The sequence below is a fragment of the Misgurnus anguillicaudatus genome, chromosome 21, assembly GCF_027580225.2.
Source record: "Misgurnus anguillicaudatus chromosome 21, ASM2758022v2, whole genome shotgun sequence".
Lineage (NCBI taxonomy): Eukaryota > Metazoa > Chordata > Actinopteri > Cypriniformes > Cobitidae > Misgurnus > Misgurnus anguillicaudatus.
The window spans coordinates 52,834,736-52,848,244 of record NC_073357.2 but is presented as its reverse complement, the minus strand read 5'-3'; the positions used below and the strand labels follow the sequence as shown (position 1 = coordinate 52,848,244).

The 13,509-nt window shown below is 38.3% G+C and overlaps 1 long non-coding RNA gene across 2 annotated transcripts in view; it reads right to left on the bottom strand.

Moving 5' to 3' along the window:
- Positions 1 to 13,509, bottom strand: part of LOC141353028 (uncharacterized) — an 81,203-nt gene that overhangs the window by 25,156 nt on the left and 42,538 nt on the right. The window contains exon 4 of one of the 2 annotated variants that reach the window (XR_012360069.1): positions 5,709 to 5,769. The exons of the other annotated variant lie outside the window; for it this stretch is intronic. This is a non-coding gene — a long non-coding RNA (uncharacterized lncRNA). The remainder of the gene's footprint in view (positions 1 to 5,708; positions 5,770 to 13,509) is intronic. 2 annotated transcript variants of the gene reach the window in all.

The following is a 13,509-nucleotide window of genomic DNA, read 5'->3' as shown; positions in this document are numbered from 1 at the left end:
CCAGGATATTGTCATTTAAAAAGTGGAGTTGCAGCCCTCAACTGATGTTTATGTTGTATTTTGTGTATTGGCCACCAGTTGTGTGATTGCAGTACCAGTTTTAGCCACATGTTTTGTGATTGCAATACCAGTTTTGGCCACAATCCTACATACTGTTCCTTTAAACTTTAGAGAGAGTTACGCTACTGTGTGTCATACTGTAGTCGATTAACATACATTTGAGGAATAAAGCACTGAAAAACAACGTAACGTTCTTATGCTGTGCCATTTGTAATCCGTCCTCTGTCCGTGTGTGTGCGCGCGCACACGATTTAAGTGCACTCAGTAGTGCACACATGGAGAGATGCGTTTCAGAAAGCAAGCGAACATAAAATCTTTCTGTTCTTGACAGGGCACATACAAACAAAATGATCTCAACAGTACTCTTTTTCCAATAAAAACATTTGTTTATTTCTTAGGTTTATGTATAGATTAGGCAGAAACCAGGTCTGTGCTTCTCTTAAAGAGACAGTAACCTCAATTAACCTACTTAAGTCTGTGTCATTAATCAAACAATCCAAGACAAAGAGAAAATCACTTCTGTGGCTCTAAAAAATAATAATTATATTTAATTTATACAATAAAGACAGTGTTAAGGGCTCGTTATGGTCGTGCGTAGGTCCTACGGCGTAGGTTCCGAGACGGTTTTCATTTATACTTTTGCGTCGACGTGCAAACACACGCGCAAACCGCTGGTATGCAGTATCCACGCATGTAACCACACAAACGAAGAAGAAACAGCAACTTATTGTGTATGATTTAAGAATACCAGCAATGATGGAAGTAAATAAACTGCGACTTTTATTGCAGTTTGAGTTAAATCACTCCTCAACTTGGCTCATCTTTGTTTTCACCGTCGCAAATCGAAATACCTATGACGCAGTTTTTTTACCTGACGGGAGGGGTTCTGGTGGACCAATCACAGCGCTTGCGGTCCGCGTAGAATTGACGCGCTGTTAAAATTTTTGCAAGGTGCACGTCAGGTTACGCAGAGCTACGCACAGGCTACGGATAGCCTACGCCATAGCTACAGCGTAGAACTTACGCAGGACTATAAATCGGGCTTTATGATTCATTTGATTTGATTTCTGTACCTAATGCTAATTTTGGCCCTTACTTAATCTGCAACTTTGTTCTTTTTATAAATGTTTGTAATTTCTTTAGTTTTTAATAAAAAAATTGGTGGGAGAGGGGCCCCCAAAAAATTCTGCTTAGGGCCCCCAAGGGGCTTAGGCCGGCACTGAGTAAGGTTGTGCTGGCGCATCATATCGCTAGTGCAAGACGAGAAGTTGTAGTTTAGAAATGCATGTTTTTTTATTTTTCTTGCTGAAAATGACGATTATTTCGCTAGATAAGACCCTTATGCCTCATTTGGGATCGTTTTTGTGTTTTCCTCAAAAAACTTAATTTCTTCTCAACTGAACAAAAAAAAGGCATGAACCACTTGGATGACATGGGGGTGAGTAAATTATCTGTTTTTTTATGAAAGTGGAATATTCCTTTAAATATAGTTGTGGAAAGTACATTTTGTTAAAGCTAGAACCCTACAAGGCTACAAGCCGAAAGGTTTGTTTTTGTATCTGTAATAAAGAAAAGATTAAGAGTGCAGACCTTTTGCATTGTCAATTTTAGATATAGGTCTTAGCACCTACAATTGAGAGCACGGTAAAAGTTGTGATTAAAGCTAGAATCCACCATCGAAGTTCATGAAATGACAGATGATCTTCTTCCTAAATCCAGAGGAATTCTTTAAACTTAAAACACTGTGGATGAGTGTGTGATAATAGCATGGAAGTTCATAAAAAAAGACACTAGGTACTTGAGATTGGTTTTAAATCACCAGCCAAGTTGCTCTGCTCTAAAGGGAGACAAGTTTATCTAATGAAGCCTGACAGGCCATTCCAGATCAGCCCGACACCGGAGAACATTCCGCCCGGATGCAGCCGCCGGCTCGGCTCGGCTCAGCCTGGTCCCTCTCTCAACGGGCGAAGTAAATGAGAGAACTTTAGAGAAACTAAGTGTTGACCATTTCCTGCTTATTTAACACCCAATCTCACTTCAAAGCCTGTAATAGCAACCAAACTCGCCCAACATCAAACACACCGGCTTCCTGCTCTCCCTCTCTCACTTTCACTCATTCAGTAACTCTCTCGTTCTCTAATTCAATCCTGCTCTCAGGTGGCACAATTAGTTCATATCACCACTGCTTGAAGCTTCATGCCTGGGATGAACATTTGGCAATAACTACCCATCACTTGTAGGGCACAGACGGAGACTGTACGCGCTGGCATTAGCATATTGACTAATAGCCCTACTTAAAGAGATCATTACATGGGGAGAAAAACGTTATATACCTTGAAATATACCAGCCTGAACGAAAGCAAATGGATTAATCAAGATAATATATACTCTGGAGATAAAAGACATAAAACCAGAGCTTTGAAATCCTTTCTGCAGTTGTAATTTGTAGAAAATTAATACTATTTAGTTCGCTTTTATAGTAACGAATGGCCGTATTTAAGATTAATTGTGTGGATCTCATTGTGTGACCTCCACCATTGCATGCAACAATGAAATGCAACAAAGACCAGAAAGTACCATGCAGCAAGATTTACTGGATTCCTTTTCACAACCTCTGGGAGAAGCACGCCAGCAGGACATTTTAGACAAGGGGAACCAAGACAAAGGATAAAAAGCTTGCGAACCTGGCCCTTAAACATATTTCACTGCCTTACTAACATGAAGAAAGAAAGTAGTGGACTTTGAGTTGAAGGGTGCTGTTAATTTACAGCACATGGCAAAACCAGAAAAGTGAGGATGGAAAGAGAGCAAGAGAGAGAGCGAAACCTTAATATGATTCCCAGCTCCCTAATAATCCCAAGCTTCCCCCCTGGAGTGGACTTCCACTAACCCCTCCGCTGCTCTACTCTGTTTCATATTCGTTCAAGATGATCTGGAACTAATGTGCTGTTTATTTTTCCCAGAAGATAGCGTCTGGGCTGCTCAGCTCACGCAACCTGTCTTTATCCACCCGCAGGTGGACGGGGAAAGAGAAAATTACACAGAGCTTGGAACGAAGTAGGATTTAGATGGATATTTGTGTTCTTTGTTGGCATTAAATATTGTTTTTGATCATCTCCATCCTCTTAAAAGTTAGATGCTAAAATCCGTTCTGAATAGTTTACTGCTGATATGTCTGTCTCAAATGAGACGCTTCGTACGGCCAATTTTTGGGCTGAAAGATGTATCAGGCTTACTTGGTATTGCAGAATGCCTCTCCGAGTTAATACATGCACAGTTTAAAATCGGCCCAAATAAATCACATCCAAAACTGCTCTCAATTCATGAAGCAAAAAATTTTTGGTTCTCCAAAGAACCTTTCAGTCAGATTCTTCAAAGAACCATTTCTTTATACACTGTCAGAAAAAAGTACAAAACTGTACCATTTCTAGTAGCTGCGTTTTCATTAACCTTTTAATTGAGAAATAGTGTTGGGCGAAATGCCCCATTTTGAAATCGTCAGCCTGTGAGATCGCCGATTCACAATAGTATCAGGGGGCAGTCGTTTACGCATTTATTTATTGGTTCATTTTTTACTGTTTTATGACAAGTCACTTGATTGGTGGATAAAAAAGAAGCAAGGGCAACACTGTCATAACCACAACCATCTTAAAACTGATCCCATTAGTCCATCTGCGCCATTAAGTCCAGGCGCTCTAAAATTTCCTGTTCACACCAACCGCGTTGAGGCGTCAAAATCGCGTCTAGTTTGCCGCTTGAATATTTTGAATTCATTCGCGCGTGAAATTATAGTCATCGAGACTTTCACGCGGAAATTCGCGTCATGGGAGGGGCTTCTGCGACTTCGCTTGCTTTTCTGTAATCATGTCACTACTAGAGCAAGCTCCTGAATAGTTAAAGCGCCGCGTTTTTCCGCAAAGTAAAAATGTTTCAACTCGCGAGTTTGCCGCGGTAACGTTCAATTCGTGGCATTTGAGCACACTAGACCTTAGAATGAGGCGAATTACGTCTCCCGCGCCGGGCTAAACGCCTCATTCGCGCCGCAAGAGCTCCAGACGCGCGTCAACGGGTCTTCACATTGACTTCACATTGAAAACACTCGCGCTTGATGCCTCTACCGCAGCTGGTGTAAACGTAGCATAGCAACCTCTGTAGTGCAAGAAATGTCAGAGCCGTGTGTATTAAAAGTTCAGGTCCTACAAGGAGTCCATGCCGTGCGCATTCAGGTCCGAGCGAGAGTCAAAGATGCGCGCATTGAGTCCATGTGGGTGCGAGAAGGAATCAGCGTGCATTACAAACTCTCTCGCGCAAAGTGAAGCTCACAAACGCTCTCATGCGAGGAAAAGCATGCAATACGCATGTTAATGTGAAACTATGATAATCATAATAATAACTATGCGTCATAAAAGCCTGCTATTGGTGATATGTCTGAGGATTGTAGATACACGATACTATCGTTTATTGAAAATACGGCCAATGAAAACACGCCAAAACTCCCATATATCGCAAAATGTTTTTACGTTCGCATGAGGTGGTTTTTATGGCAAATCGAAAAATGTATATTTGGCAAAACTGCAATAGTAACAGTTTATTTGCATTTTCAGGTCACTTGATGCAAGTAAAATTATTATTTGAATATGATGCGGTATGTAGTAAAACGTCTCAAAAACACCCCAATACGTGTCTGCTCCCAAGTATAAGAGGCTTTCCTTGTCAATAATGTTTGGATAACACTCCTACATCTCTTTTGATTTAAAATAATGTATTATTACCTCCAAGAAACAACTATATGTTGCCGCTCCTAAATTTAAGGGATTCATTGGGATTAATGTTTGGATAATACCCTTTGGTTAAAAATAATGCCTAGTGTGGTGAATGTGATATTAGTAAAACCTACCAACATCAGTTGCTGTGATGTTTGGAATGACTTAACGCGAGAGGATTGTCGATTAATAAAAAAACGCTGTTATTTCGCAACAATCTTTTGTCAACATTTAGGAAATAATGTACATTTTGCGCAAATCTGCAATGGAAACACAGCTACTGTATAGGATATAGTATATAATACTATACCCTATGGACCTATTGTGTACTCTTAAAAACCTTTTGTACCAAGTAAAGGTTAGGGGTATAAACACTTAACTATACTTTTAAAGGTACACAACAGGTACAGTAATGTACCCAAAAAAGTACAACATTGTATTATGTTTTGCATACCTGTAAATGTACAAAGCCTGAACCCAGCAACAAAAAAAATACACTTTTCTTCTGACAGTGTACTTTTTCTACATAGTTTCTACACTTTTCTACCTATAAACCTTTTTAGGTGCAAAAGTTTACTTTTTGAAAGAGTACCGCCCCAGTGACAGCTACAATAGGGACTATTTTTCTGATAGTGCACTAAAAAGTGAACCAGAAAGGTTTTTAGGTGTTAAAGGTTCTTTATGGAACCATACAGCCAAAATTGGTTCTTCTATGGCATCATTTAGCATCTTAATGTTTAAGGGCGCATAAGAAAGTGGCAGGTTTGGGTTTAATTTCCAGGGGGAAAAAACATACAGATCAAATTTATGCCTTGAAAAAGTTTCTTTGAAAAAAGTTTCTAATAAATGCATACACAATGTAAATAAAAAATAAAGTGTCTTTACCTCTGAAGTTCTGGTTCACTGCCATTACCTTGATTTCTTGATAATGGACATACAACGATACCTGAAATCAATATAAAGGACCTGTCATGTAAACAATGAAACTATGTGTCTTGCATTGAGAATATGTAAAACAACAGGTGACAGAAGAGTCAGAGATTACATCTACTGTGTCATCTATGTCACTTCGTTTCTCTCACATAGTGAATGCATGATGGGTGTACACTGTGATTTGAGTTCCCCCACAACCCCCTTTTACCGATTCAGGACAAAAAGACAAGCCAAGATGATTTCTAAACAGACCGGCCCAGTCAGTTCCAATAAAGGCTGACAGGAGCTGTCAGACAGTCTAATGCATGCTCTTTCAACACTCTCCCAGTGATAAAACATCGCCTCCAAATGTGTACCCTGATAAAAGTTCCCTCCGCTCACCCTGTAGAAACACAAGGAGATCTTTGATGCGGAGACACCGGGGATGCTTCGTTCCCAAGCTACTATGGGCGTCTGAGTTGGCAACGAGGGCTCTGTACTGGCCTGTTCTTTCCTTGAAGATTTGTAAATAAAATATCAAGGAATGCTGAAACAATCCCACAATGCAGCTGCGTGCACAGAGCGTGCGGTACAGATCGAGAGAGGGAGGCGGGCCGGCTCGCGATTGAACCCCAGAGGTGTCGGCCATGGGCCTTAATGAGATAGGAGCAGGAATGTTTTCTTCCCTGCCCTCCGTGCCGCAGCCTTTAAACCGGACTCGTCCGTGCTATCGAAAGGTGCTCGGACTAATCCGCTTCATTTTCTGCCTCTTTAACCGAGACCAATGTATTTAAACGGCTGCTCCTTTGACAGATGCTCAGTTCAAATTATTCCTAACTGGAAATTTGCTAGAGCAAAATTAAATATCCTTCAGGCCAGGCTGCCTTAAGAGAACGCTCAACATCAAAAAGGGCGAGCACTTCAAAAACTAAAACTAATGACCCCGGCCCACCTCCAGGGAGTGTCGTTTCAGCCTCAGATCCTGGCCAGCTAAGATTTCGGTGCTTTAAATGAAGATTTTAACCGTTCCCTTGACTCTGGTCTTTAACGCAGAATACAGAATAAGGAACGCTACGTTTTACCACCAGAAACAGAAACGGGGCTTCTAATCAGAAGCATCTCTTTATGCCAGATTTTCACTTTGTCAGTCTAACCATTATCACCTCACGATGCACCACCAAGGGTTTTGCCAAGGGTGACTGTCTCCAGATTTTAAACCACGTTAAACTTTCTAAAGCATCTAAAAATGAGTCTCCATCTCCACCGTGAGGCCGGAGAAAGCAGGGCAGAGGGGTTACAACAGCTGGCAACATTCATCTCGGCTCCCTGATCAGAGCCGACAGGAGTCATTAAGTCATAAAAACCACAGAAACTCCCTTTCTCCAGATGAACAGAAGGCGAACAGCACGGCCACTCAGAGCAAAGACTCGGAGGTTCATGCTGGCCTCTGGTTTCCCTGTGAGATCGAGGGAGAGTCTTGTAGTGGAGGTTCGGTGTATTGAAGGAGACATATCTAAACCGCAGGTGAATTTATGCATTTGGGCAAAACACGAGCAACATCAAGAACTGTTTTTATCACAAGACGACCAGAACTCCATTTTTAGCATTCTTGGATAATTTTATAATTCAGGGGAAAAGGTATGCATGTGTATTTTGTAATGTGAAATAAAGTTGTAAAAAGTTTAAAAGCCGGAATATGTTCAAGGTAAAAGTCTTGATTCTGCATCATCTGCAGTTTCTTTGAAACAGCGATTAATCATGTCTGCGATGAATAAAAGCTCCAAAACACTTTTCACATTTTCTGACATAATAATCCATAAATATTTCAAAATATGAATCCAGGGAACTCAGGCAAGCAGTAAAGATAACATGCGTGGCACAGTGATCCAGAGCCGCCTCTGAACTTACAAAGATTGACTTGCGCATATTACCGCAACGTTGAAATATTGAGAGTGAAATGAACGGCATACTTTTTTAAAAATCTGATCAACGAGGTGTGTTTCGGTCTCTAGTGAAATGCAGTATTTCGTTTCTTAAAGCTGCAGACTTAAACAAAAAGCAAATGTTACCCTCGGTTTCTCTGAAGTCGTGCCGGGCTTTGAAAACCAATACCCGGCCTCTCTCGCCCAGACTAACTCACCATTTTACAAGTCAAATCAAATGCCTTCTCAAATCAGAGCTCATAATTTATGACATTCGTGACAGTTCCATTTTTAATCCTGTTGTATCGAGAAGATAAAACCCACACCTGCATTTTTTAAATAAATAGACAAAAACATGACAAATAAGATTGAAGGTGTGAAGGTAAATTTCAGAATACAAGTGGTTTGGATACACTGACCATCTACCTTGCCAAAAGCCAAGGGAGTTACTTGGCAGGACCAACACAAAGGGCTACAGCAATCTTAGATCATTTAATCCCTCAATGTGACATTTCAACCAACGAGTCTTTAACCTTTCACTATACATAACCAAGCACGAAATCTCTTTAATAGACTTATTCAAACCACTGCGTAATGAGGGCATTAAGTACGGTTTAAAAACGTTGTCTTTAAAATGCCTTGTAAGTCACAAAAAAAAGTTTTTTATATGAAGAGTTTGGTTCCAAAACGTGATAAATGCCATTTTGAAAAAAATAGTTACTGTCAAAATCAGTATTGTGTCAGGTCAGTATTTTAAAGTAAATTCTTAATTTTATGCAAATGCAATATCCGCTGTGTTATGCTGTCATCTTTTCTCCCTTTTTTCCCAAAAACGCAATAAACGCCACTCCTCCTTTTCTGCAAAATGCAATAAATCCGCTCAACAAATCACAGCGCTCCATTCCACGCATTGTAAACAATGATGGCGGCACGTTGAATCCACACACAATACTAGTTTTCCTCATCTACTTTGTACTTCGTGATCAACAAACAAACAAAAACAAAATAATACTTTGATGGCATTAATAAACCTGTGGTGGTTTTCTGTGACGGGGAAGAAACGTAAGCCATCAACATCTAATAATTTATGTGAGAGGCCCGCGGGAGACGGAAAATGCTGGTTGCTTGTTCTTCCGACAACATCAAGCTTCTGTCATGCTAACACATTGACCCCAGGGGATCTTATGAAAAACTTTCCATTATTTTATCCAAAGCCAAAGAAAATCAAGCAGGACCAAAACATTTTACAGATGATCGCTGTGAAAAATGTTAAGCGACAACGTCCTAAGTATAACCGCAGCAATGACAGTGTTCTTAATATGACAAAGTTAGTGTTTTGATTAATGACATTAATGTTTTTTTTAATCAGTGTATACCACTAGTCAACTAAATTAATGTAACATGGTAAAGATGAATGTCATTTATAAATTGATTCAATAGATTTATAGCATTTTGGAAAAAAACTTGCATTTATTGCATTTTGTGGAAAAATAATTCGTTTTTATAATAAATCTTTGAAAATCAAATTATGGATTTGAATTTTAAATGTTTTTATTACCTAAAGATGCTATGTGAACGTTTGTAACAGAAAATAGTGCTTTTCATCTTGTCACTTTCTAGGTATAAAAAACACGTTTTTACCAAAATTAGTCAAAATGGATTTATTGCGTTTTGGAACCAAACTCTTTATATTCTTTTGTTTGTTAAAATGTATAACTTTATTATATCACTTCTTATTTATTTTTAAGCAATATAAGAGAATATGCGCACAGTGATCCAATGAGGTACACTCTTCACAATGCCATAGAAGAACACAGACTAAATAGTTCCATAAAGAATCTTTAACTTTATTTTTAAAAGTGTAGACTGATATTCAGAAACAGATTAACTGTGATATTGCTTAAACAATATATATAACATAATAAAATAAAATAAAAAGAAGAGAAATATTCTGCTCTGATTGATCCTGCAGTGAGACAAAAGCACCAGACATTACAAAAAGGCACTCCTGGCTCCAGGCAAAATCACATAATCACAAATCTCATTACTGACATGCTTGACACAGATCACCACTTGTGTGATCTCCTTGCACAGAGGAGGAAAGCTCCGGAAGACTCCTCGGGAGTGGAAATCAACTCAACATGCCAGAACAGAACTAATAGATGGAGTATTTCACGTATTATCTTCTGCCTAAATTCAGTTTCCTATAAACTGTGATGCAGAGATGGAAATAAACTCGCTTAAAAATGTAACTCCTGTTCCTTGTTTCACCCACCCCATCATGCAGCACACTTTTAATACTTTGAAATTGCACAAACAAAAACAAGAAGATGGATGCAAACAGTGAAGCGATTATAATGAATATCAGTACTAATGGAATCGCACTTGTCTAATGGGATTAGAGGACTAAAGCAGTAAAATATAAATTCTAAATATTATATATTAATTATAAACATTTAAACAATGGAAATATAATTTTAATTGTTATATTATTGGCAATATAAAAGTTATAATTTTTACTTTTTTTAACTTTTAACAAATTTTACTTTTTCTTACAGACTAAATAAAAACCTTTTCATTTATAAAAATTTTTGGTGTAAAAATGTATTTTTAAATTTCAGATGCTTTGGTCTCTTTAAACCATTTAATATGTAACATAATATAAAATGCTTTACTTTTGCATTACTGTCAATGCAGTAATAAGGATGCATAACGATTAATCGCAATTAATCTATAGCAGAATAAAAGTTTTGTTTTGTTTGTGTGAACTGTGAATAATAACTTTGTATAAATAAATGCACACACATACATGTATATATTTAAGAAATGTTAACATGTGTATATACATTTGCATATTTATGTATAATTTTTTTATAAAATATATATATATATATATATATATATATATATATATATATACTTTATATATATTTTTTTTTCATAAAATGATACATGCATGGGTGCATATTTATACATGCATAATTATTATACACAATTCACACACACACACACGTATATGATGTTAACAAAAACTTTTTTCTGCTATAGATTAATCGCTATGCATCCCTAACTTAAACCATAATTAAAACTGTCAAACAATGCCAAGGCGGAATCCTTATGAATAATAAATCCATGTTAATTCGAATATAGCAGGTTTATCTTTACACGTTTACAGATGAGAGCATGACCATATAAGGAAAATGTTTTTTCCATGGTGGAATGTGGAGAGAACAGCGGGACAGCGATGAGGATACATGTAAACTTGTGAGCGCTGACCCGAAACGGTCTTTCCCTGCCCTGCGAGCACAGCAAGGTCCACCGGCAAAAGAATAAACTCTCAGTCCTGTTAGGCGCTCGGCTGCATGGATTTAATTTTCACCATCTGTTGCCTCCATGCTTTCCATTTCTCCCGCACATTCTTCACAAATTCAGTAGCTTCCTTCTTCTACATTTGTAAATGTTGTTGACTGTGGAAAGGGTCCATGTTTACTTTGCGTCCCTGGCCATCTCAAGGACTCCTCTAATCACACACAGCTGTTCGCTACGTCCATGCTTTGCTTGGCCCATGCCTTCAAACACACAGACTATATTTTCAATGTAAATTATAGATTTGTGACAGACTAAATAAAAAGTCAGATTGTTATTGGAAGCAACATGTCTTACAGTAATAAAGATATTTCATTTTTTTGGGACATTTTTCCCTGGCATCTGTCCAAAACTGGATGGCAGCTTTATTTTAACTTTGTACATGAATTCAGCAGCGCCAACTGAGTGAACGTTCTTTTTACATTGCCTGAGAAAAATGCACACATGTATACATGCACACATACATATGTGTACATTCCTCAAACACAAACTAAACTCTTATGGTATACAGCAAGGCTAGTCAACTGGCGGCCCGCGGACCAAATGCGGCCCTCCAACCGTCTTCATCCGATTTAAAATCAGCGTGGTTACTTTTATCTTTCCACTCTACTGTACATGACAAATGACAGCCGATAAACCGGAAGGAGAGTCGGAAAGGGGCTGCGTGGGGTGCCAACCAATTGTGTATAATTATTGGACCCAATTTAAGCTTTGGATGCATTAGAAAAAAAAACTTCTGCTGACCGGAAGTGATATATTTGATTTTCAATCAAAACACTGTGTGCAAGGTGAATATTATTAATCATTTTTGTTTAACTTTACCAGTAACAGCTGAATCATTTAAAAACGATTGATTACTGATGAGTAAATTACTAAGTATAAATATAATCGTAGATTAAAGGCTTTTTCGCTGAAATGAGTTTCTCTACCATGTTGACATGGATTTATGATTAAACTGAAATTTCATTACAACTGCCACTAGGGGCGACCTCCGACAGTCACAACCAAATGTAGGGTACAATGGAAAGGAAATTTTATATATATATATATAATTGAAAAATTATAATTTTTTATTACAATTGTTTGGATAATCCTATCATTTTTACTCTACCTATTATTTATTTTTGACAACCCACTGTATTGATGGACAAAAAACAAGATGCTTTACTTAAAGGGATAGTTCAGCCAAAAATGATATTAAACCCATGATTTACTCGCCCCGAAGCCGTCCGAGATGCATATCTCCATAATTTTTCAGACGATGACATTTTCAGTTATTTTAGAAAATGTTTTAGATCTTTCAGTGTGTGAAGTTATGGGGTCCAAAAAATTGCATCCATCCTTCACAAAATATATCCAAACGGCTCCACGATGATAAACAAAGGCCTTCTGAGGGTAATCCGCACAGCTTCGTTGTAGAAATATTCACATTTAAAACTTTATAAACTAAAAAAATTGCATCCGGTAATGCCACCATCTTAGTCGCGTCAGCATTCAAGATGAGAGCTTACGCATCTTACAGAGGTTTCTCTGGTGCTGCTCTGTGCCCTCCGAATTTGTCATACGTCACTAAGAAAAGTGCGTACACTACGCTAATACTCTCTCCTGGATGCAGAGGAGTCTAGGATGGCAGCATTATCGGAAGCTGGTTGTTTTAGTTTATGAAGTTTTAAATGGGGATATTTCTACAACAGCATCATGCGGATTACCCTCAGAAGACGTTTATTTATCATCATGGAGCCGTTTGGATTCATTTTGTGAAGGATGGATGCACATTTTTTGGACTTGAAGGTCGTGGACCCCGTAATTTGACATTTAATTAACTGAAAGATCTAAAACATTTTCTAAAATAACTGAAAATGTGTTTGTCTGAAAAACGATGGACATATGCATCTCGGGCAGCTTCGGGGTGGGTGAATCATGGGTTTGATATCATTTTTGGCCGAACTATCCCTTTAAGGGGTAGCTGGTAACACTGTTCAGGCTCCAGACTAACTTTTTTCACTAGGAGCACAGTGGCCCCCAACTGAAATTTTTAGGGGCGCAACCAGACAATTTAGGGGCACACGCCGTAAATCAACATGCTAACCAAATATTCACATTTCTACTAATTTCCACTGTATTACAAATACTGTATTACTGTTTCAAATTCAGTGTCAATCACAAAAAAGTCAAATTTACTGGTGGCACATGTGCGACTGCATGTAAAATTCAGTGGCACACTTTCAAATTTTGGTGGCAGTCTGGAGCCCTGCTGTTACTACCGCAAACTTTTCAAACATGATGCCAGTGTGTGCATCATTGATGGCCGGGAATAACTCACTGACTGGTTTTTAAAGTCCCATACTTGGGATCAGAAAGAACGTGACCTGTAAACCCTTGCAAATGAGCATATTGAAGAAATATGCGGTAAATTGCTAAATGATGTGATATATGATAAATGATTGGGTGTTAAAAAGCGCTATATAAATAAAAATTCTTCTTAT